Below are 27,996 nucleotides of genomic sequence, written 5' to 3'. Positions count from 1 at the left end.
CTCTATGTATCAGCTCCATTCTGATCATTCCAGTATGTCAGGAACAAGTTTCACAAGCTTTTCCCTCTGGCTGAAATACCTTTGTTCTCTTCTTGTCCAACTTTTACTGATCCCTTGAGACCTGGTTGATGAAACCAGGCCCTGAAGCCTTCTCTGATTATTCCCAATTAGCTGTACCCTCCTCTGTGCTCTCATGGCACTTGGTTTATGTTGGAATTGCAGCATGTCAGTGGCTCTCAGTTACCACTGATTGATTGATTTCCTTCTACACCTGGCTCCTGAAGGCCAAGGACGGTATCATTTACATCCTCTGTGAGAGGCATCCTGTAGGCACTCAGTAAAAGCCTACATTTCCTTGTCCCTTTTCTGCTGGGACAATACTCTAAAACAAGGCTTTCCTGGATTCTCAAAGACCTGAGTTATGCTTTTTTTCCTGGTGTAAATAACAATAGGGATACTTACACTTTTATGCCTAATAGACCTTTTAAGAACAGCAGTTATGTAAGTCGCTGTGTATTGCAGCCCCATACAAGTCACCACACTTGGAAGGCAATGCATTCCTTCCTTTTCAGTCAATTGTAACCATGAGACCCTTTAGACTTAGCCACAATAAACCCTATTTTTCTAAATGTTCAAAAGACTGTCAAATATTGCTCCTCCAATTTTAATAAAGTCCCTGCAGATTTGGGAGCAGAAAGCATTTACGTTGTTACTAAAACAAGGAACTCCATTAAAAATCAACAGTATGAGATCAAAACTAGAGGTTATGAGCCAGGATTAGTTTACTCATGGTGAAGGTTTGTGGCCTTTCAGATTCCCTATGCTAACGTTTTTTAAGAAAACACATTTAGTGTATCCTTTGTCTGACTTGGAAAACAATCTTCAAGCCGGGCACGGTGGCTCATGCCTGTAATCCCCGCACTTTGGGAGGCAGAGGTGGGTGGATCACCTGAGGTCAGGAGTTTGAGACCAGCCTGACCAACATGGTGAAACTCTGTCTCTACTAAAAATACAAAATTAGCTAGGTGTGGTGTCATATGCCTATAATCCCACCTACTCAGGAGGCTGAGGCAGGAGAATCACTTGAACCCAGTAGGCAGAGGTTACAGTGAACTGAGATTGCATCATTGCACTCCAGCCTAGGCAACAAGAGCAAAATTCCATCTCAAAAAAAAAAGAAAAATCTTCCAGAGAAGCCTGTAAGTCATGCCTGGCAAGTAGGGAATACTACCATTTCCAGGAAAAGTAGGCATAAGATTAAAAAATTCATTAATTCAAACACTAAAACACAGGAACAGCATAGCTACAACGTCTTTTTCTTTACATTTTTTTTTTAAGAAGTGGGGTCTCAGCAGGGTGTGGTGGCTCATATGTACAATCCTAAGACTTTGAGAGGCAAAGGCAGGCAAATCACTTAAGCCCAGGAATTCGAGACCAGGCAACATGGCAAACCCTGTCTCTACTAAAAAAAAAAAAAAAATACAAAAATTAGCCAGGCTTGGTGGTGTGTTCCTATAATGCAGGCTACTTGGGAGGCTGAGGTGGAAGGATGGCTTCAGCCCAGAAGGCAGAGGTTACAGTGAGCTTAGATTGTGCCACTGCACTCCAGTCTGGATGACAGAGCCAGACCCTGTCTCATTAATTCAATGAAGGAATGGCCACAGACCTCGATCTAGAAATGGTGTCAGGGTAAGGTCTCCAGGAGGTGGAGGGATTGAATGGGGGAAGTGATCTTCTAAGGCCCTTTCCAAGGCTCCCAAAATCCTGGACCTTCACTTGCCAGGCATCGTGTGCTTTCCTGACATCGCTTTCCAGTGGCGCAGGAGCGGAGAGCTTCACGGCCCAGAGCAGCAGTGAGGTGTGGCAACAGAGGCACAGTTGAGCAGAGGAAGAGGAAAGTGGCCTCCAGGGAAGCCAGAGCTGACTGACATGTCCTTGGGAAAAAGGTCTATTCATTGATTTTGTACCAAACCTGATGCACCCTCATTTGTCAAAGGTGGCACCAGGTGGGTGTCAATGTCACACACAGGAGTAAAACTGTTCCTAGAGCCAATGATAATGAGAGAGCTGAAGGCAGATGCATGCTTGAACTCCCATATGGGGGCTGTGTGGGAGACTAATAGGTCTGTGAAAGAGAACTCCAGTCAGAGTACAAAATACAGCACACAAATAGAGAGTCTTGGTTCTGACCAGTGCTCGCAGGAACTTCTGGAGCTTCCAATATTATGAAGCAACTGGACCGCTTAAGGCTATCAACCAACTTCAGAAATTTTTTTTTTTTGAGAGGGTGTCTTACTCTGTCACCCTGGCTGCAGTGCAGTGGTGCAATTTTGGCTCACTGCAACCTCTGCCTCCCGGGTTCAAGCGATTCTCCTGCCTCAGCCTCCTGAGTAGCTGGGATGACAGGTGCCTACCACTGCACCTGGCTAATTTTCATTTTTCAGTAGAGACGGAGTTTCATCATTTTGGCCAGGCTGGTCTTTAACTCCTGACCTCATGATCCAGCCACCTCAACCTCCCAAAGTGCTGGGATTATAGCACATGGGACCACCATGTCCAGCCCCAGCCTCAGAAGTTATACCATCAGTGGCTGAGGCCAGAGAGCCACTTAAAAAATCAGATCTTGGAAATGGTAGTGCTAGAGCAGTTCCTGACCATTCAGCCCAAGGAGACCCAGAACTGGGTGCAGAAGCATCATCCACAGCATGTCAAAAAGGCTCTGGTCCTGGTGGAACACTTGCAGAGAGAACCTGGTGAAACAAAGAATGGGGTTGCAGCCCATGAGCTGGGAAAGGAGGCAGTGCTCTTGGGAGGAACAGCAGTGGGCCCCAGGCTTCAAGTGGAAGCCAGCAAAGCCCCAACCAATGGGTCTGTTCCAAAAAGAATACTGAAATACATACCGGGTACTACAAGAACAGCTGGGCTGGAATACTCTCACACAAACCCAGCCTGTATATGAAAGAGCTATGCATGTCCAACACATTTTAGCCCTTTCTGGGCAGAAAAGCACCAAAGACTGGAAGACAGCATCTGAGCTCATCTGGCCTGAGTCCCATAGTTGGTTGACATTTGAAGATGTAGCTGTGTACTTTTCTGAGGAAGAATGGCAATTATCGGATCCTCCTAAGAAGACTCTACAATGATGTAATGCAGGATATATCTATGAGACTGTCATCTCTCTAGGGTTAAAGCTAAAAAATGACCCTGGAAATGATTATCCTGTATCTGTTTCTGCATCTGAAATACAAACACCAGGATGCAAAGTATCAAAAAAGACCAGAGTGAAAATTGCCCAGAAAACAATGGGCAGGGAAAATCATGGTGATACACACAGGGTACAAGAATGGCATCAAGCTTTTCCAAAGAAGAAAGAAACTTACAACTTGTAAGTAACAGCTTCCAAAACTTATGGATCTTCATGGAAAAGGCCACACAGGAGAGAAACCTTTTAAATGTCAGGACTGTGGGAAAAGCTTCAGAGTTAGCTCTGATCTTATTAAGCACCAGAGAATTCACACTGAAGAGAAACCCTAAAAACGTCAACAATGTGACAGGAGGTTTAGATGGAGTTCAGATCTTAATAGGCACTTCATGACACATCAAGGAATAAACCCATACAGATCCTCATGGCGTAGGAAAAGCTTCAGTCATGACACAAATCTACACACACACCAAAGAATTCATACAGGAGAGAAGCCCTTTAAATATGATTGTGGAAAAGATTCATTCACAAATCCCACCTCATTAAAAACCAGAGAACTCACACAGGTAAGCAGCCTTATACTTGTAGCATACACAGGAGAAACTTTAGTAGGCAGTTGACCCCTCTTAGGCACTAGAAACTCCACAGAAGATGGGAAGCATGTCCAATGTCTCTAAACTGAGGAAAGTTAACCATATGGAGCTTGACCTTAGAAGTGATAAAAGAATACAAAATTACAAGGCACCCAATGATAGGAATCTGTCATCAATAGAACATTTGGGAGGGGTACATGTTATAGTTCACAAAAAGGAATCTAACCTATCTTATTCAGCGTACATCTTCAGTGCCTAGCACAAGACTGATACATAATGAGTATTTTATAAATAAAAAAATGAAAATGTAGCTATGAGATATCTTTGCCTATCTATTTATATGTATATATCCCGTTATTCAAAACTTCCCAACCCCAGTCATCTAAATTCTTCAGGTATCAGGTGCTTGACAGATATATGATAGTCAAGACTCTTAGTCTCATTCTTTATTCTTTGTTAGGAGAGATGGAAAATAAGAGTACCTGGGCCCTCTCAAGGGAGTTAAGAGAGAATTACTAAGTTGGGAACAGTTTCAATAGCTATCATTCTATCTATGTGAACAACCAAGACCAGGACTCAGGGAACTTTACTCTGTAACAGAAAGAGAATTCAGTGTTTGCCCTGGGAGAAGTACCCAATTCTAGTTGCTTCTTTCCTGAGTACCCATTATCACAATGTCTTCTGTCAAGAAGTTAGAAGTAGCAAAGGAAGGTCTGACTACAAGGATGTACCTAGGGACTTTGTGAGCACTTGATATCTCTCCTCTTGCTGACTTTGTCAACACAGACATATAAAATGAAATGATGAGGGAGGCAGTCTTGGCTCTCACCCAGGTATCTGTTTCTTTGTATAAAGCACATATAAGTGGTGTGGTCTTTTTCTGACTTTCATTATGTGCACTGGATGGAGGCTCTCAAACTGGTGCCATACTGCTGCAGAGCCTAAAGGGAAGCCTGTCTTTATGGCTGATCAGCCACAACCCTATATGCCTGAATACTCTGCAAGAAGGCCTGGAGGTTTCGCAAAACTGATTTATTGAGAATGGCAAGGAGAGCCCAGAGATCTCTTAGCTTTGGTGTACAGCTAATATCAGGAGGGAACATCCTGAAGTACCAGAGCAAAGTAAGTCATATGGCTTAGAGTACTGACCCCAGTTAAAGCCAGGCCAGATGGAAATTGTTTACAGATGTTATTGGTTTTCCTCTCTTCCCTACTGGCCACAGTGATTATCTCTTACGAAAAGATAATGTGATATCAAAGGAATTTGGAAAGCATGGGTTTACATCTATGTCAGATCCTGGTTTATAAATGTTGGCCAAGATTTCTATGTATTTATTATTTCATAAAATTATACTTTTAAATGAAAATGACATGTTTCATGTTAGATTTAGACATTAAACAGAACTTTGTTACAAAAATAAATAAATAAATGAACAAACGAATGAATGAATGAATGAGGTGGGGTCTCACTTTGTCACCCAGGCTGGAGTGCAGTGGCTAGATCATAGCTCACTGCAGCCTAGAACTGCTGGGCTTAAGCAGTCCTCCTACTTTAGATTCTGTGTGAGCCACTGCAAGGATTATCTTTTTTCTTTTCTTTAAAAAAAAAAAAAAAACAACAACTCTTCTTTCCCTCACACCATATGACCTCTGAGGCTCCAACTACTCCTTATCTGGCATGCTTCCCATATGATCCCTTAGGCTGTCATCTTCTCTAGATGTACTAGCATCAGTCAAGGTCTTCAGATAACTTTCTGAAATACGCATTTCTAAAGTCTAGGATACAATATTCTTGCTCTTCACTGCTAACAAACTAAACTGACCATCACGTTATCAAGTTCTCTTCAAGTATGTATCACCAAAATCCTTACCACTTGGTCAGAATTAAGTCCACAGTTACAGTGGTCTCTCAGTGGGTTGAGAAAGAAAGTTGTTAACATAACAGAAAAGATTATGTAGAATTGCTTAATCATTACATAACCGAATAGTTGAAATCTGCCATTACTCTCATATCCTGCTACTGACAGACTGTACACAGTTAGCAGGAAAAATCCACAAATAAATGGCAGAAGAGAATCACAATAAAATAAGGAGCTTTACTCACAATCTGCCAACTACCCCATGTAGAAAAAATGAGGCTCAGAGAGATTAGATTACTTACCCAAAGCTATATTCCTATTAAATAGTAGAGTCAGGATTCAAACTGAGTTCATTTTATATAGAGACACCAACTAGGTACTAGAGTAGGACTGCCTGGAGTCAAAATTTGGTTAATTTTAAGGGAGACAGCTTTTGCAATTTTCCTAAATGTCCCATTCCTTAGTTTCTTATCCACAAAATGGAGAAAATAAAAGCGAAGGTTAACTAACACATAAGAAATGCACAGAACAGTACTCTTATAGTAAGTGCTCAATATATGCATAAAATGCATAATAAATTATGACTGCATTTTTTTCTTTTGAGACAGAGTCCAGGCTGGAGTGCAGTGGTGCGATTTTGGCTCACTGCAATCTCTGATTCCTGGGTTCAAGCAATTCTTGTGCCTTAGCCTTCCAAGTAGCTGGGACTACAGGCATGTGCCACACCACACCAGGCTAATTTTTGTATTTTTTAGTAGAGATGGGGTTTCACCTTGTTGGCCAGACTGGTCTTGAAGTCCTGGCTTCAAGAGATCCATCTGCCTCAGCCTCCCAAAGTGCTGAGATCACAAGTGCAAGCCACTGTGCCTGGCCTCCACATTGTTTTTTTGAGACAGGGTCTCACTCTGTCATCTAGGCTGGAGTGCAGTGGTGTTATCACAGGTCACTGCAGCCTCAAATTCCTGGGCTTGGGCAATCATCCTACCTCAACCTCCTGAGCTCAGGAAATCCTCCTACCTCAGTCACCTGGATAGCTGGGACTACAGAGATGTGCCACCATGCCCAGGTATTTAAAAAAATTTTTTGTGGAAATGCCTAGGCTGGTCTTGAACTCCTGGGCTCAAGTGATCCTCCTGCCTCGGCCTCCAAAAAAGCTGGGATTACAGATGTGAGCCACTGTGGCTGGCCTCATATTGTTTATAGATGGGGCTCACAATATATTCCCAAAACATACTTTCTCTTATCTTTATCCAAATGTTCTCTAGCAACCTTCTGCCTCAGAGCTCTGGGTATCCTTAGAGAACATAACTTCAAAATTAGTAAAGGCAATGATTCTATTCCCACCATCAATTCTGCTTACTTTTTGTTTTGTTAAAAAGAGACAGAGAGTGAGAGAGCGAGAGCGAGCGAGTGCGCAACAGAGAAAGTTGACTCTTACCTTGCTTTAAATCATACTTCTTTGGGTAGAAACAGAAGAATGAGAAACTCCACCTAACAGAGAAATGAACTAGGGATGTGTTGGTCAGAAAAGATGTTTATTTTAGAAATCTACCTAAAAAATCTAAAAATGTTAATAGAATTCAAAGTGATATTTAATGAGTACATATTAAGCATTTACTCAACAGATGGTAAATTAGGAGCATAAGACCTAGTCTTTGCTCCCACGGTCCTCCTAGGCTAGCAGAAGAGAGGTATTCATGCTGCTGGTTTCTTGGCAGAATGTGTTAAGTGCCAAGAGAGAGTCTCAATCAACATGTTCTGAGATCAGAACAGGAAAAATGATATTTCACTTTGGGGGAAACATCTGAGACTGACATGAAGAACAACTCCATGTTCTTCTCTACCTTTTGACAGAGAGAAGCATGTGGTTTTCTTTTCAGGTGAGGATGTTCTGAAAATAGTGGTGATGATTGTACAACTGCACGAATGTACTGAAAACAATGAATATGTACACTTTCAAAGGATGACTTTTATGGTATGTGATTTATGTCTAAACAAAGCTGTTATTTTAAAAAGAAGAATTGACACATCATAAAGTTGAGGCCCCTTTTACCATCCTTGCCACCCAAACCCCCACAGGTTACCAGTATTATCAGTTTAATAACACTCTTTGTTATACCTTTATCCCTCCTAATGCCTAGCCCAAGTTCTTGCACACAGCAAGCATTTTAGACATTTGTTGCATAATAATGTTGTACATGGATAAGATAATACTTTGTTCTTTTCAGCATAACACAGAGCCTTTTGTATGTACCACCACATAAATTTAGTAGTTCAGGACCAGGCAGCTTTAGGGTACAGTTTATGTTAACACCACACACACCACGTGCAATAACAAAAGAGAACTGTATTCCCTGGCTCAAAGCTAACCAATCACACATTCAGTTAATAGAAAACCTTGATATGGAAGTTCATGAAAATGAGATACTTTGCATCTGTTCCCTTGGTTTACAAAGGGTTTGAAACAAATGAAACCAGACTTGGCAAGGCTATTACTTTGTAGTCCACAACAGCAAGCTGTAAACAAGTGATTTCTCATTTGTTTATAAGCCCAACTTATAAGGAGGCCTTAAACAGCCTCATGAAAAGAATTGTTCCTTTGGGATGCCACAGCAGGAGGATCACTTGAGGCCACGAGTTTGAGACCAGCCTGGGAAACATAGTGAGACCCCACATCTACAAAAAAGAAAATAAAAATTATCTGGGAGTGGTGGCACATGCCTGTAATCCCAGCTACTCAGGAGGCTCATGCATGAGAATCGCTTGAACCAGGGAGGCGGAGGTTGCAGTAAGGACAGATCATGCCGCTGCACTCCAGCCTGGGTGACAGAATGAGACATCATCTCAAAAAAAAAAAAGAAAAGAAATTGCTAACAGACTGGTGGCCCAATAGAGGCCTATGGTTGGAGCAAAAAGTTCTCAGTGTATGGAGACTTTGAGACAGATGTCCAATACCACAATCTCCTCCAATAGTGGGTTTGTGCACATCACTCCCAAAGGCAGAATGAGTCTCAGTAAGTGATTCAGGAATACATTAGAAATTGGATAATGAAGTAGAAAATACCACACAGATACCAATATATATATATCCACATAGATATCCTCTTCTCTTTCACACAAATACATAGTAAGCATTACATAGTCAGTGATATGTATTAAACATCAACAGTTTGCCAGACACTGTTCTAGATTGACAAGGATCTGGAAATCAATAATGCAGACAAAATCCCTGCCTCGACCAAATAAGATTTCCAGGCAGAAACAGTGAGTGGGCAGTACTCTGAAAGATGAAATATTTACTCAAAGAGCCCTGATTAGGAAGTTGACCTTTGAAAAGATTCAAAGGAGACTTTATCCTAAAAAATAAATATTATTGTGGCAGTTATAAAAAATGACCAGCCTAGGCAACATGGTACAACACCATCTTTACAAAAAATAGAAAAATTAGCTGGATGTGGTGTCATGCACCTGTGGGAGGATTGCTTAAACGTGGGAGGTGGAGGCTGCAATGAACCGAGATCATACCACTGCATTCCAGCCTGGTGACAGAGTGAGACTCTGCTTATAAATAAAAAAATAAATAAGATAATAACTAAAATGGCCACAAATTCTTTCACAATCCATCTACCAAGAGGTTGGGAGTCTATGTTCCCTTTCCGTGAATCTGAATGGACTTGAGACTCCTTCAATAAATCAAGCATGAACAAAGTAACACTATGAGACTTCTAATGCTACGTCACTAAAAAAGACTATGACATTTTCCTATTTTTTTTTTTTTTTCTTTTTGAGACAGAGTTTTTGCTCTTGTTACCCAGGCTGGAGTGCAATGGCGCTGTCTTGGCTCACCTCAACCTCCGCCTCCTGGGTTCAGGCAATTCTTCTGCCTCAGCCTCCTGAGTAGCTGGGATTACAGGCATGCACCACCATGCCCAGCTAATTTTTGTATTTTTAGTAGAGACGGGGTTTCACCATGTTGACCAGGATGGTCTCGATCTCTTGACCTTGTGATCCACCTGCCTCGGCCTCCCAAAGTGCTGGGATTACAGGCGTGAGCCACCGTGCCCGGCCACAACATTTTCATCTTAGTCACTAAGACATTCACTCTTGGAGCCCTTGAGCACCATGCAAGCAGTCTGATTGCTTAGCGACTGCCATGAGAGGAAGCCTGGGCACTGGTAGGTGCTCTGTCAACAACTGCAGCTAAGCAGAGCCTCTGAGTCATCCCAACCCTGGTGACGGTATGTAAGTGATGCTTTCAGAGGATCACAGTTCCTAGCAGTCAAGTCACTCTGAAACATTCAAGTCTTCCCAGCCAGGGCCCCAGACACTGGGGAGCAGAAACAAGTTCTCCTGCCATGCCCTCTCTGAATTCCTGACCCACACAATCTGTGAGTAAAATAAAAAGGTTACCTCTTGCTATTAAGTTTTGGGCATGCTTTATCATGACTGAAGATGTATTCTGAAGCAAAAGAAACTGGAACAAAGATGGGAACTTATAGAGAATAAGCAGACAGCTATAGAAAACATGAAAAGTGGCCGGGCGCAGTGGCTTACGCCTGTAATCCCATCACTTTGGGAGGCTGAGGCAGCAGATCACTTGAGGTCGGGAGTTTGTGACCAGCCTGACCAACATGGAGAAATCCCATCTCTACTAAAAAAAAAATACAAAAGAAACACAAAAATCAAAAAACTTAGCCGGGCATGGTGGTGGGCGCCTGTAATTCCAGCTACTCGGGAGGCTGAGGCAGGAGAACCACTTGAACCCGGGAGGCAGAGGTTGCAGTGAGCCGAGATTGCGCCACTGCATTCCAACCTGGGCAACAAGAGTGAAACTCCATCTCAAAAAAAAAAAAAAAAAGAAAATATGAAAACTATATTTTCTTTGTCTAAGCCTAGTTTGAAAGAAGCCATTATGCCATCAGAGGGGACTCAATAAATTGTAAGTCTTTTGATTGTTATCTATTTTATCTACAGATGCTGTAATAGAAAATATTTCAGTCGTCAGGAAGAATCAGTGCAGTCTAAAAGGAATTTTGGTAAGGCATTACTCTGGCCTTTGGCTTTTCAGGATGGAGTTAACATTCCTATGATGCCATTCCGAGTTGTCCATGAACCCATTTTTGCCTGTTTCTCTTGATGCATAGGTATTCAGTAACTTTGTGGAATAACCGATAAGAGTCTAAAGAGGCAGGGGAGAGAGAAGATACTTTGGACAAAGCAGAGACCATGGTGGGCAAAGGTAATGATAGGGGTACTGGGGAGAGCAGAGGGACTCACTTGAATCTTGCTCTTCATCCTTCTCCATTCACATACCTTTCCTCAACATTCATGATCTCACATCTTTAGGCCTTTAAACTGTTCTCATTATTTGAAATGTTATTTTTCCATCTGTAGATGAACTCCTACTCTTTCTTCACACTCAGTTCAATTATTTTCTCTGTGGCCTCTGACACTGCCCCATTCCAAGAGGAATTAATCACCCTATTTCACTTTCTTGCAACACTTTTCACCATCTTATCTCCTGCTTCGGTACCTATGTGTCAAACACTAGGTTAATAAAGAAAGGTGACTGCTTTTGATAAGTCCCCATAATTAAGAGACAAAACTAAAAACAGAGTCACGCTGCTACATCATAGGAAGGAGCTGCACAGAGGCAGGATGTTAAGGGAAGACAAATCTCCTTCAGGAGGATATCAGGAAGTATCACAAAGCATGTGACACTGATGCAGGCCTTGAAACTGAATGAAGATCAAAAGGCTGCCTGGGGGAAATCTATGGAATCACAACTGCAAAGGTCTCAAAAGGGAGCTACTGAGTTAACAGGAAGATCAGGTCAGGTCAATTTTTTCCCTCCATACTGCTGGAGATTCCCCGCTCTAGTTATTCCAAGTTCCCTTATTACAATGCCTGAAGTCACATAATTTTCCCAATTACACGAAAAAAGTGTACCAAAGAGTACCCTGCATTTGAACAAGCAAGTCATTTAAAATGTGAACCAATAATAAATGAAAATATATTCAAACTCAGTAGCAATCAAAGAAATTCAAATCAAAACAAGGAACTATTTTTTCACCTGTCAAATTATCAAGTATTTGAAAAAATTAAAATGTAACAAAGAAAGATCAGGGAAGCCAAAACTATCCTTTTCTGAGAGCCAATTTGGCATGATGCAACAAAAGTCTTACAAATAACTATACCCTCTGAATCAGACCCTCCTTTGTAGAAATTTATCCTAAGGATAAAAGCCTTTGCGCTAAAGGTCATCACAGCATTATGTATTATAAAACAGCAGAAAATGATAAAGGACTAAAATATCCAAGAACGGAAGAAGAATCAAATAAATTTGGCACTGCAATAAGTCTAACAGTTACCGTTTGTTTATAGAGCATTTACAATGTGGCTGCATTATCATATTTAATACCACAGAAATCCATTAGGTATTTATGTAAGAGAATGTTGAATGGGACTTTTTCAGTTGTCCCACAATTAGTAAATAGAACTCACAACTAAAGATAGAGAGGAGGTGAGTTTCCCTACGAGGTAAAGACAGCAGTCAATGACCGGTGCCAAGCTAATTAAAGGATTTATTAAGAAGCTATACTATGATATCTTCTACCCCAACCATGTGCTCCCATCGTGTCCCTCTCCCTCCACAGTCCACAAAAGAAGAGCAGAGATAAGAGAGGGGAAATCTCAGATTCCTTGACCTAGTATGCTGTGCAGTATTTTGAGGTAATCCTCTCCCTACCCCTACTGTGGGCTCCAAGATTTTTAGTTACAGAGACTAGGAGTACCAAAAAAGAAAAAAGAAAAAAATAGGTTTTTGGCAAGAACTTTCAAAAAGTGTAATGTCTTGTGAATATCTGATCAGGTAGTCAACTTACAGATTTGGCCTGTGCCAATCTGGACAGAGGAAGGGGAAACTGAGCAAGAAAGAGCAGCACTGCTGTTACCCCACTGGCACAGATATGTCTTCCCTGGGTCATGCAGTCCATAGAAATTGCTGGTCTTAAGCCCTCTGATCAGTTCCCCACTCAAAAGGGCTGCCCAAGAAGCAAGTGGACCCCAGTCAGGCGGTACCAGAGGACAGCAAGGATGAAAGGAACTAAATACCAGTTTCTTCTCCAGGTCTGGAGATCATGCAGTGAGGAAGCTCACCCTCCAAAGAACTCACAAGTATGGGGAGTGGTCCCACAGACAGTGCTGGTCAGGCAACCTGTAAATGCCATCTAGGAGGACCCAAGAGCAAAGAGACACGTATCCTTGTCCCTTGCCCTCTTCCCATTCTACACACCGGGCAATCGGGCACTGGAACAACTGGAGCCTAGGAGGGCCAGGGAAGGAATATCAGAGACAGACTGTATTTCCTCCCACCCCTACAGTCTCCAAGATGAAGAATGGGGAGGAGGAGTAGAAAAAACAAACAAAACCAGGCACAGTGGCTCACGCCTGTAATCCTAGCACTTTGGGAGGTCAAGGCAGGTGGATCACATGAGATCAGGAGTTCGAGACCAGCCTGGCCAACATGATGAAACCCCACCTCTACTAAAAACACAAAAATTAGCCAGGCATGATGGTGCATACCTGTAATCCCAGCTACATAGAAGGCTGAGGCAGGAAATCACTTGAACCCAAGAGGCAGTGGTTGCGGTGAGCTGAAATCTTACCACTGCACTCCAGCCTGGGTGACAGAGCAAAATACCATCTCAAAAATAAATATATAAACTAAGTCTACCTTTTCCCACTTCATATCCCAATAGCCACACGCCTGGTTAGAGTAACAGGAGTAAGTAAACCTTTCAATTAGATAAACTGAACTTTTCAAACGGTCAACTTTTGGTGACCCAGTGTGACCAGGAGGTTGTGAACTCTGCCCAAGGTATCATCTGTCCTCTAGAGGAGAAGGGAGATTTTGACAGAGCAGTTGGGAGTTCTGACTGAAGAAAAACAAAATCATTCATGTTTGCACTCCTCTAAGCTAAAAATATTCAATTAACAGGCTAAGGTTACCATTATCTCTATTTTACAGAGTAGGAGATTAAAGCTCAGAAAGATTAAGAAACTTGCCCACACCCACAAAGCATCTGGGATGTTTAGCTTGGATTCCAATCCAGGACTAACCTCAGAGCTCATGCTTTTTATGGTTACATGAGGATTTTTCAAAATAGCATCCAACATATCCTCAGGGATCTGCAAATCCAGTACACATTTCATTTTTCAATTGAGTTTTCATCTCAAGCATGATCTTAAAATACATAAGCATAGTCTTGACTATCTGAATGATCATCTTGCAGGTGAATGCTGTTCCTCGATTGCCAGCATTTGCATTTCTTACTGATATCAAGTAATAAGTTATTTAACTTTCATACACTAACAACTAATGAGAAATGATAGAGGTGACAGCTTGTAAATAATGTGGTCATACCAATTAAAAACCAATGGCTTGCTATACAAAGCAAAGATTCACTGTAGCTCAAACAAAGAAATGTGGTGGGAAAAAAGTATGGGGTACAGAACAGACATGAGTCAAAGGAGTAAGTGCCATATTCATACCTGAAGCACCAGTTTAGTTTCAGCAAAATATCTACTGTTGTTAATGTGAATTATATGGATTCTGAAGTTTTAACTGAATTTGTAAATTTGTTTTGATCTGTAATTGTGGAAGAGCTATAAGTGCACGTTTACCCTTCACAGTTTTTGTTTATATACATTTTGGTAAAATAATTGAAATAATTTAATTCAACATCAAGAACTTGTAAAAATATTTGTTTAAAGTGTCCTTATTACATATGCTTGAGAAGCTCTGTGGCCATTAAAACCTATGTTGTAGATGATTATTTTGTGACACAGGGACATATTTTCAATATATTAACTTAAAGCATACAAAGGATAAAACAGCCTCACCCTCATTTTGTAAAATATACATAGCACATATAAATATAGAGAGACTAGGAAATACTCTAAAATGTTAATTTTTAGTCTTGACAGGAGTATTACAAGTGCTCTTTATTAATATCATTGTTTATTTTTTGTGATCTGTGTTTGCAATTACTTTATTATAAGTAAAACTTAAGTATTACCAAAAAAGTTCCAGTTTTAATAGCCTATCCTATGAAAGTTCCCAAAATCTGTTGCAAAAAACAAGCAAACAAAAACCCAAAACCAAATCAAATTTTCAACTCCAGTTCAAACTCTTTTTGCCAGGGAAATACAACCAATCCTGAGTAATATTTGCTCAAAACTTAAAAGCAATAAAGTGCTAATGAATCAATAACTTACTGTGCTTTAGGTACCAAGGCTACAAGAATATGAACAAAGGGCATAGTGCACTCAAAAAGCTACCATTCTAGGGGAAGCACAGCTACTGAGTGGAACTGAAGCCTGACAGTGATACAGGGGAGCTGGAGGAAGGAGCTCCATAACTCATTCTTATGAGGTGGATGGTACAGGAAAGGCTACCACAAGGTGGCAGGTGAAATTAGTCCTAAGAACATATGACAAAAAGAGTACAGAGAGATGAAACAACAGATTAGCCACATGTAAAATCCAAACCTAGGTCTCATGACACTACCTCACTGACCACACTAGACCAATCTCTTCTAGTCTTTGTCATTTGTGTAGTATGTACTGCCTGGCATTATAATTCAAGCTGATTCCCCAACAAGACTATAAACTTTGAGAGGAATACTATGTAAATACTATCTGTTAATGACAGTATCTTCAAGTGGACCTCTAACAGGTTTTAGCCTCAATACATTGTAGTCTCTGTTGGTAACCAAAAAAGTAAATACAGGCACAGTGGTGCACTTATAGTTCCAGCTACTCAAGAGGCTAAGTGGGAGGAGCACTTGAGCCCAGGAGTTTGAGGCTGTACTGTGCTATGGTCATGCCTGTGAATACCTACACACACATGCACATGCACGCACATACACCCTAGCCTATACTCAATGTTTTCCTCTAGGAAATTATATGAAAAGATCAAAGCAACAAACTCATTTCAATAATCCTCATGAGAAAATCAGCCTCTCGACTATATGTAAAACTTAGCACTTTCCCCTGCTCTTGCAAACCAGCAGAACTCCAATTGGCATGTTCTTCCAATGCACGCTAAGGAAAGACACACTGTCTGTCTTCCAAGTAAACTGTGGTAATAGTTAAAAGCACCTAAATGCTATGGCTCATCAACATGGGTGAAACACTCAGACATGCCCCCTCTCTGACACAACAGGCCTGAATTACATATGACAGTGAATAATTGGAAGTAACAAATATTTAACTGTGGAAATGTGCACACAGGTATGGTACATTCACTTACATATTTATGAAACTTACATGTCTAGTATTTGCTTTAAATATTCCAGCAAAGAAATAGAAAAAGGGATAGATGAAATGTGATGAAATCTTGGTAAGATTTGAAATTGTGTGCATCAGTATTCTTTATGCTATTTTCTTTACTTTTGTGTATGACTGAAATTTTTCATAATTAAAAATTGGAAAAAATACTATGTAGATATAAATGAAAAAATTCACATTGATAGTTACAATAAAAAAAACACAGTGATAATTCATGTTGGTTATAACCATTTGAGAAATAAGTGCACGGCCAATCTAACAGCAATAGCAATTAGCACCCTTAGTGCCCATCATGGATTTTGACATACCACTTTTAAAGAAACCAGGACTCTTGAGGAAATGGCTAATTCCAGGTCTGGGTCAGAAAATGTACAAGATAAACTTGGAACATCTCAAACCAGAGAGCAAAGACATTTTCAAAGTTCATTAGGGTCATGTCAAAAATATCTAAAAATCAGCTCTAATAGGATGGTTAAAGATAGGACAATTTGACTTTCAATAAGGATAACAACTCTAATGATTCAAGTACATGGAATATGCTTAAACATGTGAGCTTATGATGATACTAAAAAAAAAACCTCAATTGATCACTTTGAAAGATCCTAAGGAACTCACCGACTACTCTGACAAGTAAATAAATAAGCAGCAGCCAGCATAAAAATGGGGAGAGGGGTAATCAGTTGTAAAGAATGTCAGGGACTTTGAGTACCTTCCTAAAAGCTGGTGCCTGACAAGTGGCGAAAAGTGGCATCAAGCCTGGACCAAGCTGCTTACAGTCTCATGTAAAGGGCTCACAATCCAGCAAAGGGAGAATGATAGCCCACTGTGAGAACTAGAGATGGAGAAAGTATCATGGAAGCAAAGCTGACTTTGGAGGAGCCTGCAGCGTAGGCAACCTGAGCTGAGCTTTAAGAGTTACCAATTACTGAGAAGTTTTTGCATTTTAAACCATTCTCACACATTGGCTCCAGAACCTCACATATAGATCTTTACATCCCCCAGCACACACCTATTTCCCAGGTCATGCCTGTGAATAGCTACACACATTGGCTATTGTCACAGCTTTGGCCATACATACATATGGCCAAAGTCATAGCTTCAGACAAATCCCCATGTGGTTTAATTTCCCTTCCAGGAGACTGGCAGACCCTTGAGATGTTCCTTTCAGAAAAAATTAACTCCCTAGAATTTGACGTGCTACCCTGCTCGAGAATTTCATTTATGTTCTGACATGGTACATCCCAAATTTGAAAGGGATGTGAAGACATCCACCCTCATGTTCAGAGTTCCTATGAATGGGTTAATAAATATAAGTCAACATCATCCCTATGCCACCTCCCCCAATATTAAATGCTCTGGGCTAGACATTGTGCGAAGGTTTTTTTTCATGTTATCCTGATAAATTTGCAATCTCAGTGAAGTAAGAAGCATTACTCCAATTTTACAGACAAGGAAGTGACCTCAGTGAATTAAAGGAATTAAGTCGAGGCCGAGGTGGGCAGATCATGAGGTCAAGAGATCGAGACCATCCTGGCCAACATGGTGAAACCCCGTCTCTACTAAAAATACAAAAATTAGCCGGGCATGGTGGCATGCACCTGTGGTCCCAGCTATTTGGGAGGCTGAGGTGGAAGAATGGCTTGAACCCAGGAGGCAGAGGTTGAAGTAAGCCGAGACTGCACCACTGCACTCCAGCCTGGTGACACAGCAAGACTCCATGTCAAAAAAATTAAAAAATTTAAAAAAATTAAGTCATTGGTTTAATTTAAAATGACCCAAAGGCATTTGCAGCACTGAGAAGTCTTCTGAAGATAAACACTGTCAATACACACTGACATTTCACACTGAAGGAGTGGCCATCTGAGAGGGTAAGACTCACTGAATTAGTGATGTTCTTTATCAGGAAATGTCATCCTACCATCTAAGGCCTTTATTGGGAATTATAAAATGTTACCCCAGCTCTCAAGTTTCAAAACTCTTCCTGCTTTCTGCTACGGACTCCTCTACTCTGGATGGATTTTTACTGGCCCCACACCCAATGTGCACTACCTCCTTCTCACTTTGAATGCCATATTCCTTCCTAGGCCCATATGTCTTGAGTCCAACTCAGATGTTCACCCCCATTCCAAGAAGCCTGTCCATCTTCTCCACACCCAGAGCACTTGCCTTCACAAAACTTGTTGCCTGGATAACTCCATACAAAGGCATCATTCTGTTTCACATGTAGACTTCTAGTCTTTCTAGCCTGCATATGCCTTGAAGGCAGGGCTGAGTACTGAATATTATCTGGGGAACGGAAAGGATACAGTATATTCCATATAAACACCAGTCAAAATTAATTTTGATATAGATAACAGCCTGCTCAGGAACCTGTATTTCTCAGCATTTCTTATAAACTTGATGTTACCATATCCCATTGTCCCTTTCTAGCTAGAGATGAAAAGCAACATCAAAGTTGTTTCATTAAGGCCAGGTACAGTGACTCAGTCTGTAATTCCAGCACTTTGGGAGGCTCAGGTGGTTGGATCACTTCAGGCCAGGAGTTCAAGACCAGCCTGGTCAACACAGCAAAACCCCATCCCTACTGAAAATACAAAAAAATTAGCCAGGCATGGTGGTGCAGCCTGTAATCCCAGCTTCTTGAGAGGCAAAGATACAAGAATTGCTTAAGCCTGGGAGGTGGAGGTTGCATTGAGCTGAGATCGCACCACTGCACTCCAGCCTGAGTGACAGAGTGAGTCTGTGTCTCAAAAACAAAACAAAACAAAAACGAACAGGTAGTTTCATTAAGCAAAGCAGCAGGCATGTTTTCCAGCTTTGTACAACTTCACTGCCTCTGGTTTTTACATGTCAATGAGAGAATATTCCATAATCATTCAGGGCTGTGGAGATTCCATCCTGTCTCTTCTCTGGGGTTAGAAATATCAGCAAGACCAATTACTAACCTTTACCAAGTGAGCTTTTTTTTTTTTTTTTTTAAATGTGATAATAAAAACATTAAAAAAAACTGTGATAAAATATACAGAATATAAAATTTATCATCTTAATATTTTTAAGTATACAGCTCAGTGGCATTAAGTACATTCACATTACAGTTGCCATCATTACCACCAATGTCCAGAACCCTTTATCTTGCAAAACTGAAACCCTGTAACCATTAAACAATAGCTGTTCATTGTCCCCTACCCCCAGCCCCTGGCAACCAGCACTCAACTTTGTCTCTGAATTTGACTACTCCAGTACCTCATATAAGTATAATTATACAGTATTTGTCATTTTGTTACTGGCTCATTTTATTTAGCATAATGTTGTCAAGGTTCATCTATGTTGCAGCATGTCCATGCATTAAAGTTTTCTTCCTTTTCAAGGCTGAACAATATTCCTGTGTATGTATGTGCATATATGTGTAACAGATAGCATGTATGTGGTATGAGTGTGTATACATATGAACACACACACACATCACATTTTGCTTATCCATTTATCTGTTAGTAGACACTTGAGTTGCTTCCAAATGAGAAGTTTTGATCCAATGTTAATGATAACAAAGCTCAGAAGAGTGGCCTTGGATTGAAACAGTCTCTTTAATGCTGTGAACACAAGCAAATAATCCGGTGATTAGGACCACAATAGAAATCTACTAAAAGAAATTTCCATCTGGTTATCTGAACCAAAAACAGTATTTATTTAAATACTCAAATAATCTGAATAATGCCCTGGCTACCTACAATGGTCTAGAAACAAATCTTGAATGAACTCTAGTTTTTGAAGACCTTCCCCTCCCCTGTTCTTACCAGTCCAGGTATTCTCTCTTGCTTACCTCTCCAGCTTCAAAGCCCACTATTCCTATCATCCTGCTGGTAATCCAACAACACCAAAGTGTTTTCAGTGTCCTTGCATGCACTGTGCATGTCCATGCCACCTTGCCTACACTCTTAGTGGTCCCTCTACCTGAAAAGCCTTCTTCTCTTGGCTTTCTTCTATTTAGTCAGGGCCTAGAAGTAAGGAAGCCTTTGCTTTTTTTTCTTTGAAGTCCCAGAACTTGGGCACTTGGCACATACTATTTGATAAGTTACTGAACTAAATTATACTTAATACATTTCATTTTCTGTTGAGAAGACAAATTTCAAGAAAAAATTAAGGTTAATGAGATTATAGGCACTTTTATTTATACTTTCATACTGTCCCACTTTTCTGATGATGAGCAGAATTTTAAAATTAACTTTTTAGAAAATTTAAAGAATCATCTTATTGCAATGAACTGCAGGCTTATGCCTAACCATGCCCCCACCTGCCCCACCACCCCTATCCATACACTGGAATCTTAATCCCTAAAGTAAGTGTTAGGAGGTGGGTCCTTTGGGAGGTGATTAGGTCTTGAGGGCAGCGTACTCATGAATGGGATTAGAGACATTATAAAAGAAACCCCAGAGGAGCTTGTTTTCCTCTTCAACCATGTAAGGATACGACGGAAGACGTTATCTATGAGGAAGTGGGCACTCACCAAATACTGAATGTGTCAGTGCCTTGATCGTGGACATGCCAGACTCCAGTGCTTTTAGCAGTAAATGTTTTTTGGTTATAAGCCACCCAGTTAAGGCTATTTTGTTACAGCAGCCTGAATGGACTAAGGCTAATCAAGGATATCAAATCACTTAAACTTACTTACCAAGTTTAATTTTTAAAAAACGGATAGGGTTACCCTATAACTTAAAAAGAGAAAATTAATAAACACTTGAATTTTAAAGAGTTAAATTGCAGGATAATTATGGCAATACCATATAAGTTTAAAATCATCTCGTCATTTAAACATTTGTAAATGGCTGCCTTTTTGCAAATGGACTACAGTAAACAAGATTAGATCTAGCTATGCTAAAATAAGGCAGAAGTCATCTTTGACAAAGGTGCCAAGAACATATGCTGGAAAAAGGGCAGTTTCTTCAATAAAAGTTGCTAGAAAAACCGGGTATCCATATGCGAAAGAACGAAACTAGACCCCTATCTTTCTCAATATTTAAAAATCAAATCAAAATGGATTAAGGACTTAAATATGAGACCTGAAACTATAAAACTATTAGTAGAAAATATTGAGGAAATGCTCCAGGACATTGCTCTGGGCAAAGATTTCTTGAGCAAGACCTCAAAAGCACAAGCAAGCAAAGCAAAAACTGACAAAAGGGATCACATCAAGCTTAAAATCTTTGCCACAGCAAAGAAAACAATAAATAAAGTGAAGAAATAACTCACAGAATGGGAGAAAATACGTGCAAACTACTCCTCTGACAAGGGATTATTAACTAGAATATATAAGGAGCTGGAAGTCATATATGCTGGCATTCACAGTTCTCTTTTCTTTTTTTGTAAAATATGTTAAGTATGTACAGAAAAAAAAAGACAAGTGATAACAGATGCTGGCAAGGATGTGGAGAAAGGGAAGCCCTCATACATCGTTGGTGTGAATGTAAATTAGTACAGCCCCCATGCAGAACAGTATGGCAGTTTTTCAAAAAACTAAAAATAGAGCTACCATATGATCTAGCAATCCCACTGCTGGGTATATATCCAAAAGAAAGGAAATCAAGTATATTGAAAAGATATCTGCACTCCCATGTTTATTGCAGTAGACAAGATGCAAAAGCAACCTAAGTGTCCATCAACTGATAAATGCATAAAGAAAATGTGGTACATATACACAATAGAATACTATTGAGGGCTGGGCACAGTGGCTCATGTCTCCAATCTCAGCACTTCAGGAGGCCAAAATGGTAAGATCACTTGAGCTCAAGAGTTCAAGATTAGCCTGGGCAACATGGAGAGTCCTCACCTCTGCTAAAAATAAAACAAGAAATTAGCCATGCTGGGTGGCACACGTCTGTAGTTCCAGCTGCTCAGGAGGCTGAGGTGGTAGGATCACTTGAGCCTGGGAGGCTGAGGCTGCAGTGAGCCAAGACTGTGCCACTGCACTTCTGGGTGACAGAGCAAGAGCCTGTCTTGAATACAACAATGGTATACTATTCAGCCATGCAAAAGAATGAAATCCTGCCATTAGTGGCAACATGGATGGTACTGGAGGACATTATGTTAAGCAAAATAAGCCAAGTACAGAAATTTTTTTTTTTTTTTTGAGACGGAGTTTCACTCATGTTACCCAGGCTGGCGTGCAATGGCGCGATCTCGGCTCACCGCATCCTCCACCTCCTGGGTTCAGGCAATTCTCCTGCCTCAGCCTCCTGAGTAGCTTGGATTACAGGCACGCGCCACCATGCCCAGCTAATTTTTTTGTATTTTTAGTAGAGACGGGGTTTCACCATGTTGACCAGGATGGTCTCAATCTCTTGACCTCGTGATCCACCCGCCTCGGTCTCCCAAAGTGCTGGGATTACAGGCTTGAGCCACTGCGCCCGGCCCAAGTACAGAAATTTTAACACTGCATGTTCTCACTCACATGTGGAAGCTAAAAAAACAAAACAAAACAAAACAATTGAACTCATGGAGATAGAGAAGGAATAATAACTACCAAATACTGGAAAGGGCAGTACGAACAGGAGTATAAAGAAGGGTTGCATAATGGGTATAAAAATACAGTTAGAAGGACTAAGATCTAGTATTTGCAAGCACGATAGGGCAAGTTTCGTTAACAATAATTTAATGCATATTTCAAAATAACCAGAGTGGAACTGGAATGTTCCTAAGAAACAGGAATGATAAACGTTTGAGGTGATAGGTATTGTAAGCACACATTATATGCTTGTATCAAAATTTTACATGTACTCCATAAATATTTACAACTATTATGTATCTATAAAAAGTAAAACTTAGAAAAATAAAGGCAGAATCCTAATCCACAAAAAATCATGTGGAAAGAACATGGATTTTAATGAGAAGGCTTGGTTTTTAGTCCTGGGTCTACTTACTATATGTGTGGCACTTAGCTCCTCCTCTGGTAACATGGGAAAAAAATATCTAGTAATTGCAAGTACTATAGTAGATGTTTATTGGTACCAAGTGCTTTTGTATAAGCAACATTCAATATCATACACAGTGGGTAAATGGAATAGACATACTTTTCCCTATGTCCACCACTAAGTACAACTAAAATCCTTAGATATTATATATGAAACAAACTTAAGAAGAATCTAAAAGATTAAGAGAAGGCAGCAGACTTGCTAGGGACTCTGGAACCTTGACACAGTGATAAACTCCATGAGTTTTCTTTATGCCTCATATATCTCAGACTTGGAGTTGAAGAAAACAGCATGGCAGAAATACCAACCTGTGTAGACCAAAAAATTCCCTCTCTCTCGCCAAAGGACTGGGAAAGGGGTAGCCTAGCAAGAGATGAAACTGCTAAACAATAACTGCTCTACTCTAGCCAAACACTGAGGAGAAAACTGTGATCCAACCTTCAACCACTGAGTGAGAACCTAGACTTCCACCCTTTAGAGGCTGTCATGAGACCAGGTGACACCTGCTAAGGTGGTGTCAAAGAAAGCCAAGTAGAAAGCTGAGACATTCATACCCAAATACTGGTAATAAAGCACCCATCCCTATAGAGTCAGTGGAGACCACATGGGAAGTCGGAAACTTCAACCATTCGCAGGATTAATGAGGACTGCGTTACTACTGTGCATGTCACTGGAGGTCGAATGAAAAACCTGGACTTCAGCTTCTACTTGGAAGTAGTAAGGCAGTGTTCCCTTCCCCCAATGGAGCAAGATCAGAGAAATCCAGATAAAACACAAGGTTTAAATTAGACCCAGAGTGTCACAACATAATACAAAAAAGTCCAAGTTTTAATAGAAAACCACTCATACAAAGAATGAGGAAGATCTAAAATGGAATGAAAAAGGTAATCAAAAGATGCCAACAATGAGATGACAGATATTAGAATAATCTTTCAAAGATTTTAAAGTAGTCATCATAAAAATACAGTTAAAAACATGCTTGGAACAAATGGAGAACTGGAAAGCCTCCAAAAAGAAACAAAATCTCAGTAAAGAAATAGATGTAAAGAAAAATGAAATGGAATTTTAGAACTGAAAAATATAACCAAAATTAAAAAGTTCATCAGTGAGCTCAACAGCAGAATACTAAGAACAGAGAAAAAGAATCAGTGAATGGGAAGACAGGACAGTAGAAATAACCCAGTATGAGAAACACAGAGAAAACAGACTGAAAAAAAAAAATGACCAGAGTCTGCAGAAGCTGTGGAACTATAACAAAAGATCTAATATTGTGTCATTGGGTTATTGGAAGAAGAGAAGAAAGAGAGTAGGACTGAAAAAGTACTTGAAGAAATAATGGGTGAAAACTTCTTAAATGTAGTAAAAAAGATAAATTTTCAGATTCAGCAAGCTTAGCGAGTTCCAAACAGGATAAACTTAAAAAAAAAAAAAAAAATCCACACCAGGACACATCACAAACTTCTGAAAATAAAGAGGAAAAAAATCACTGAAAATCCAGAGGAAAAAAAAATGGCATCTTACCTCCTAAGGGAAAGCAATTGGAATAATCATGGATGTTTCATTAGCAACCACGCAGGCCAGAAGGAAATGATGCAATATTTTACAGGTGCTCAAAGAAAAGACGTGTCAACCAGAAGTCAATATCCAGTGAAAATATCAGAATGAAGAGGAAAATGAGACATTCTCAGGTGAAGGAAAACAAAGATAATTTATCACTGGCAGAACCTGCCCTAAAGAATGGCTAAAGGAAGTTCTCTAAACAGAAAAGAAATGAAAAAAAGAATCTTAAAACATCAGCAAAGAAGAAAGTACACGGTAAACAAAAATGTAATTAAATAGTCTTTTCTTCTCCTTTTGAGTTTTCTAAATTAGGTTTAATGATTGAACCAAAAGTTATTATAGTACTATTTGACATAGAAAAAATATTTAAGACAATTATATATGAAGGAAGGCGAAAGGACATAAAGGGAGGCAATTCACTTAAACTCGCAAAATAATGACACAGGCTTCATTTAGATTTTAAGAAGATGACACCAACTGACTGTTGTATGTACAGTATAGTACCTAGAGCAACCACTAAAAAAGCTGTCTAGAGAAATATACTCAAAACACTAAATAGAGAAATCAAAATAGAATTCTAAAAAATATTCAAGAAACTCACAGGAAGGCAAGAAGAAAACAAACAAAAACAGAACAAAAACAAAAATAAAATGGCAGAATTAAGCTCTAACATATTAGTAATTACATTAAATGTAAGTTTAAATACAATGATTAAGACATAAATTGGCAGAGTGAATTTAAAAAATGCCCCATGGAAAGGTTTGGGTATGTATCCCTGCCCAAATCTGATGTCAAATTGTAATCCCCAAATGTTGGAGGTGGGACCTGATGGGAAATGATTGGATTACAGAGTGGATTTACCCTTTGGTGGTGTTCTCGTGATAGTAAGTTAGTGTCATATCTGGTTATTCAAAAATGTGTTGCACCTCTCCCTTCACTCTCTTCCTCCTGTTCCAGCCATGTACGTAAGATGTGCCTGCTTCTCCTTCATTTTCCACTATGACTGTAAGTTTCCTGAGGCTGCCCCAGTCATGCTTCCTGTACAGCTTGTGAACTATGAGCCAACTAAACCTCTTTTCTTGATAAACTGCCCAGTCTCAGGTAGTTCCTTACAGCAGTGCAAGAACGGACTAGTACACCCCAACAATATGCCACCTATAAGAAATCACTTCAAATACAATGATACGGGTAGGTTGAAAGTAAATAGATGGGAAAAGATGTATCGTGAATATCAATAAAAGGAAAGCAGGAATAACTGGATTATCAGATATAGGCTATAATATCAGATAATAAGTAAACCTCAGAGTAAAACAAATTACCAGAGATGCAAAGGGATATTACATAAAAATAAAAGCGTCACGCCACCAAGAAGATGTTGCAAATCTAAATATGTATACACCAAACAATGGAGCTCTAAAATATGTGAAACACGGCTGGGTGTGGTGGCTCTCACCTGTAATCCCGGCACTTTGGGAGGCCAAGCCAGGCGGATCACCTGAGGTTGGGAGTTCGAGACCAGCCCGACCAACATGGAGAAACCCCATCACTACTGAAAAATAGAAAATTAGCCAGGCCTGGTGGCACATGCCTGTAATCCTAGATACTCGGGACGCTAAGGCAGGAGAATCACTTGAACTCAGGAGGCAGAGGTTGTGGTGAGCCAAGATCATGCCACTGCTCTCCAGCCTGGGCAACAAGAGTGAAACTCCATCTCAAAAATGAATAAATAAAAAATAAAATATGTGAAACAAAAACTGATAGAAATGAAATGAGAGGCTGGGTGTGGTGGCTCACGCCTGTAATCCAAGCACTTTGGAGGCCAAGGTGGAGGGATCACCCGAGGTCAGGAGTTCAAGACAAGCCTGACCAACATGGTAAAACCCTGTCTTTATAAAAAAGAAGAAGAAAAGAAATGAAATTAGAAATGGAAGTATTCACAATTACAGTTGGAAACCGAGACCTGTTTCTCAACAATCAATAGAGGAATTGGATAGAAAAATCAGCAAGGATATAGAAGAATTATATACCACTATCAATCAAAAGATCTAATTGACATTTATAGAATATCCAATGATAGAATAAACATTCCTTTCAAAGTATCCATGGAACCTAAAAAGCAAGATAGACCACATTTTCAGCCATAAAATAAACCTCGACAAGTTATAGAACTTACTCTACTTCCACAATTAATTCAAATTAAAAATCAGAAACAGAAAAATAATGGGAAAATCTCCAAACATTTGGAAACTAAATGATGTACTTGTAAATAATCCATGGTCAAAGAAGAAACTCTCAGGAAAGTAAAAAAAAAAAAATACACTGAGCAAATGAAAAATGAAAATGCAACTTATCAAAATTTGTGGGACACAGCTAAAGCAGTACTGAGAGGGAAATTTATAGCACAAAATGAATACATTAGAGGAAAAGTCTCAAATCGATAACCTAAACTCTTACATAAAAAACATCAGAAGCTGGGTGCAGTGGCGCATGCCTATAATAGCAGCACTTTGGGAGGCCAAAGCAGGCAGATCACTTAATTTAAGATCAAGAGTTTAAGACCAGCCTGGCCAGCACAGTGAAACCCTGTCTCTTCTAAAAATACAAAACTCAGCTGGGCATCATGGTATGCACCTGCAATCCCAGCTGCTCAGGAGGCTGAGGCAGGAGAATTGCTTGAACCTGGGAGGCTGTGGTTGCAGTGAGCTGAAATTGCACCACTGCACTCCAGCATGGGTGACAGAGGGACATCCTGTCACAAAAAAAATAACGAAGCAATGTCAGTATGCAGGAATAAGGGTTAAAAAGAATAAAGCAGTGGACACCACTATAGACCCTGCAGACACTGAAAGATAATAAGGGATACTACAAATGCACTCACATGTATGTGACAACTTAGACAAAATGGACCGATATCTTGAAAAACATAAACTTTGATAACTCACCCAATATGTGGTAATTTGAATAACCCTGTACCTATGAAAGAAATTGGATTAAAAATGTAAAAAAATTCCTAACAAAGACATTTCCAGACTCATATGGTTTCATCTGGAGAATTCTACCAAAGGTTTAGAGAATTACATCAGTTATACACCAACTGTTCCAGAAGGCTAAACATGGTGGTTCACACATATAATCCAAGTACTTTGAGAAGCCAAGGCAGGGAGATTGCTTAAGCTGAGGAGTTTGAGACCAGCCTGGGGAACATAGGGAGACCCTGTCTCTACAAATAATTTAAAAAAACATTAGCCAGAAACAGTGGTGCGCACCTGTGGTCCCAATTACTTGGGAGGCTGAGACAGGATCACCTGAACCCAGGAATTTGAGGCTGCAGTCAGCCTTGATTGTGCCACTGCACTCCAGCCTGGCTGACAAAGCAAGACGCTGCCTGGGGTAGGGTGGGGGAGGGAGGGGGAGAAGAAAAAAAAAAGAGGCCGGGCGCGGTGGCTCACACCTGTAATCCCAGC

At 40.2% G+C, this 27,996-nt stretch overlaps 1 protein-coding gene and 1 pseudogene across 2 annotated transcripts in view; one reads left to right on the top strand and one right to left on the bottom strand.

Moving 5' to 3' along the window:
- Positions 1-27,996, bottom strand: part of GAB2 (GRB2 associated binding protein 2) — a 213,465-nt gene that overhangs the window by 177,860 nt on the left and 7,609 nt on the right. The window lies entirely within an intron of this gene.
- LOC116563277 lies at positions 2,506-3,884 on the top strand (annotated as a pseudogene).

This window comes from Sapajus apella, unplaced genomic scaffold (assembly GCF_009761245.1).
Source record: "Sapajus apella isolate SASKATOON/1434 unplaced genomic scaffold, GSC_monkey_1.0 scaffold34, whole genome shotgun sequence".
Taxonomy (NCBI): domain Eukaryota; kingdom Metazoa; phylum Chordata; class Mammalia; order Primates; family Cebidae; genus Sapajus; species Sapajus apella.
Note: the sequence above shows the minus strand (reverse complement) of the source record. Positions and strands in the feature narration are given on the sequence as shown.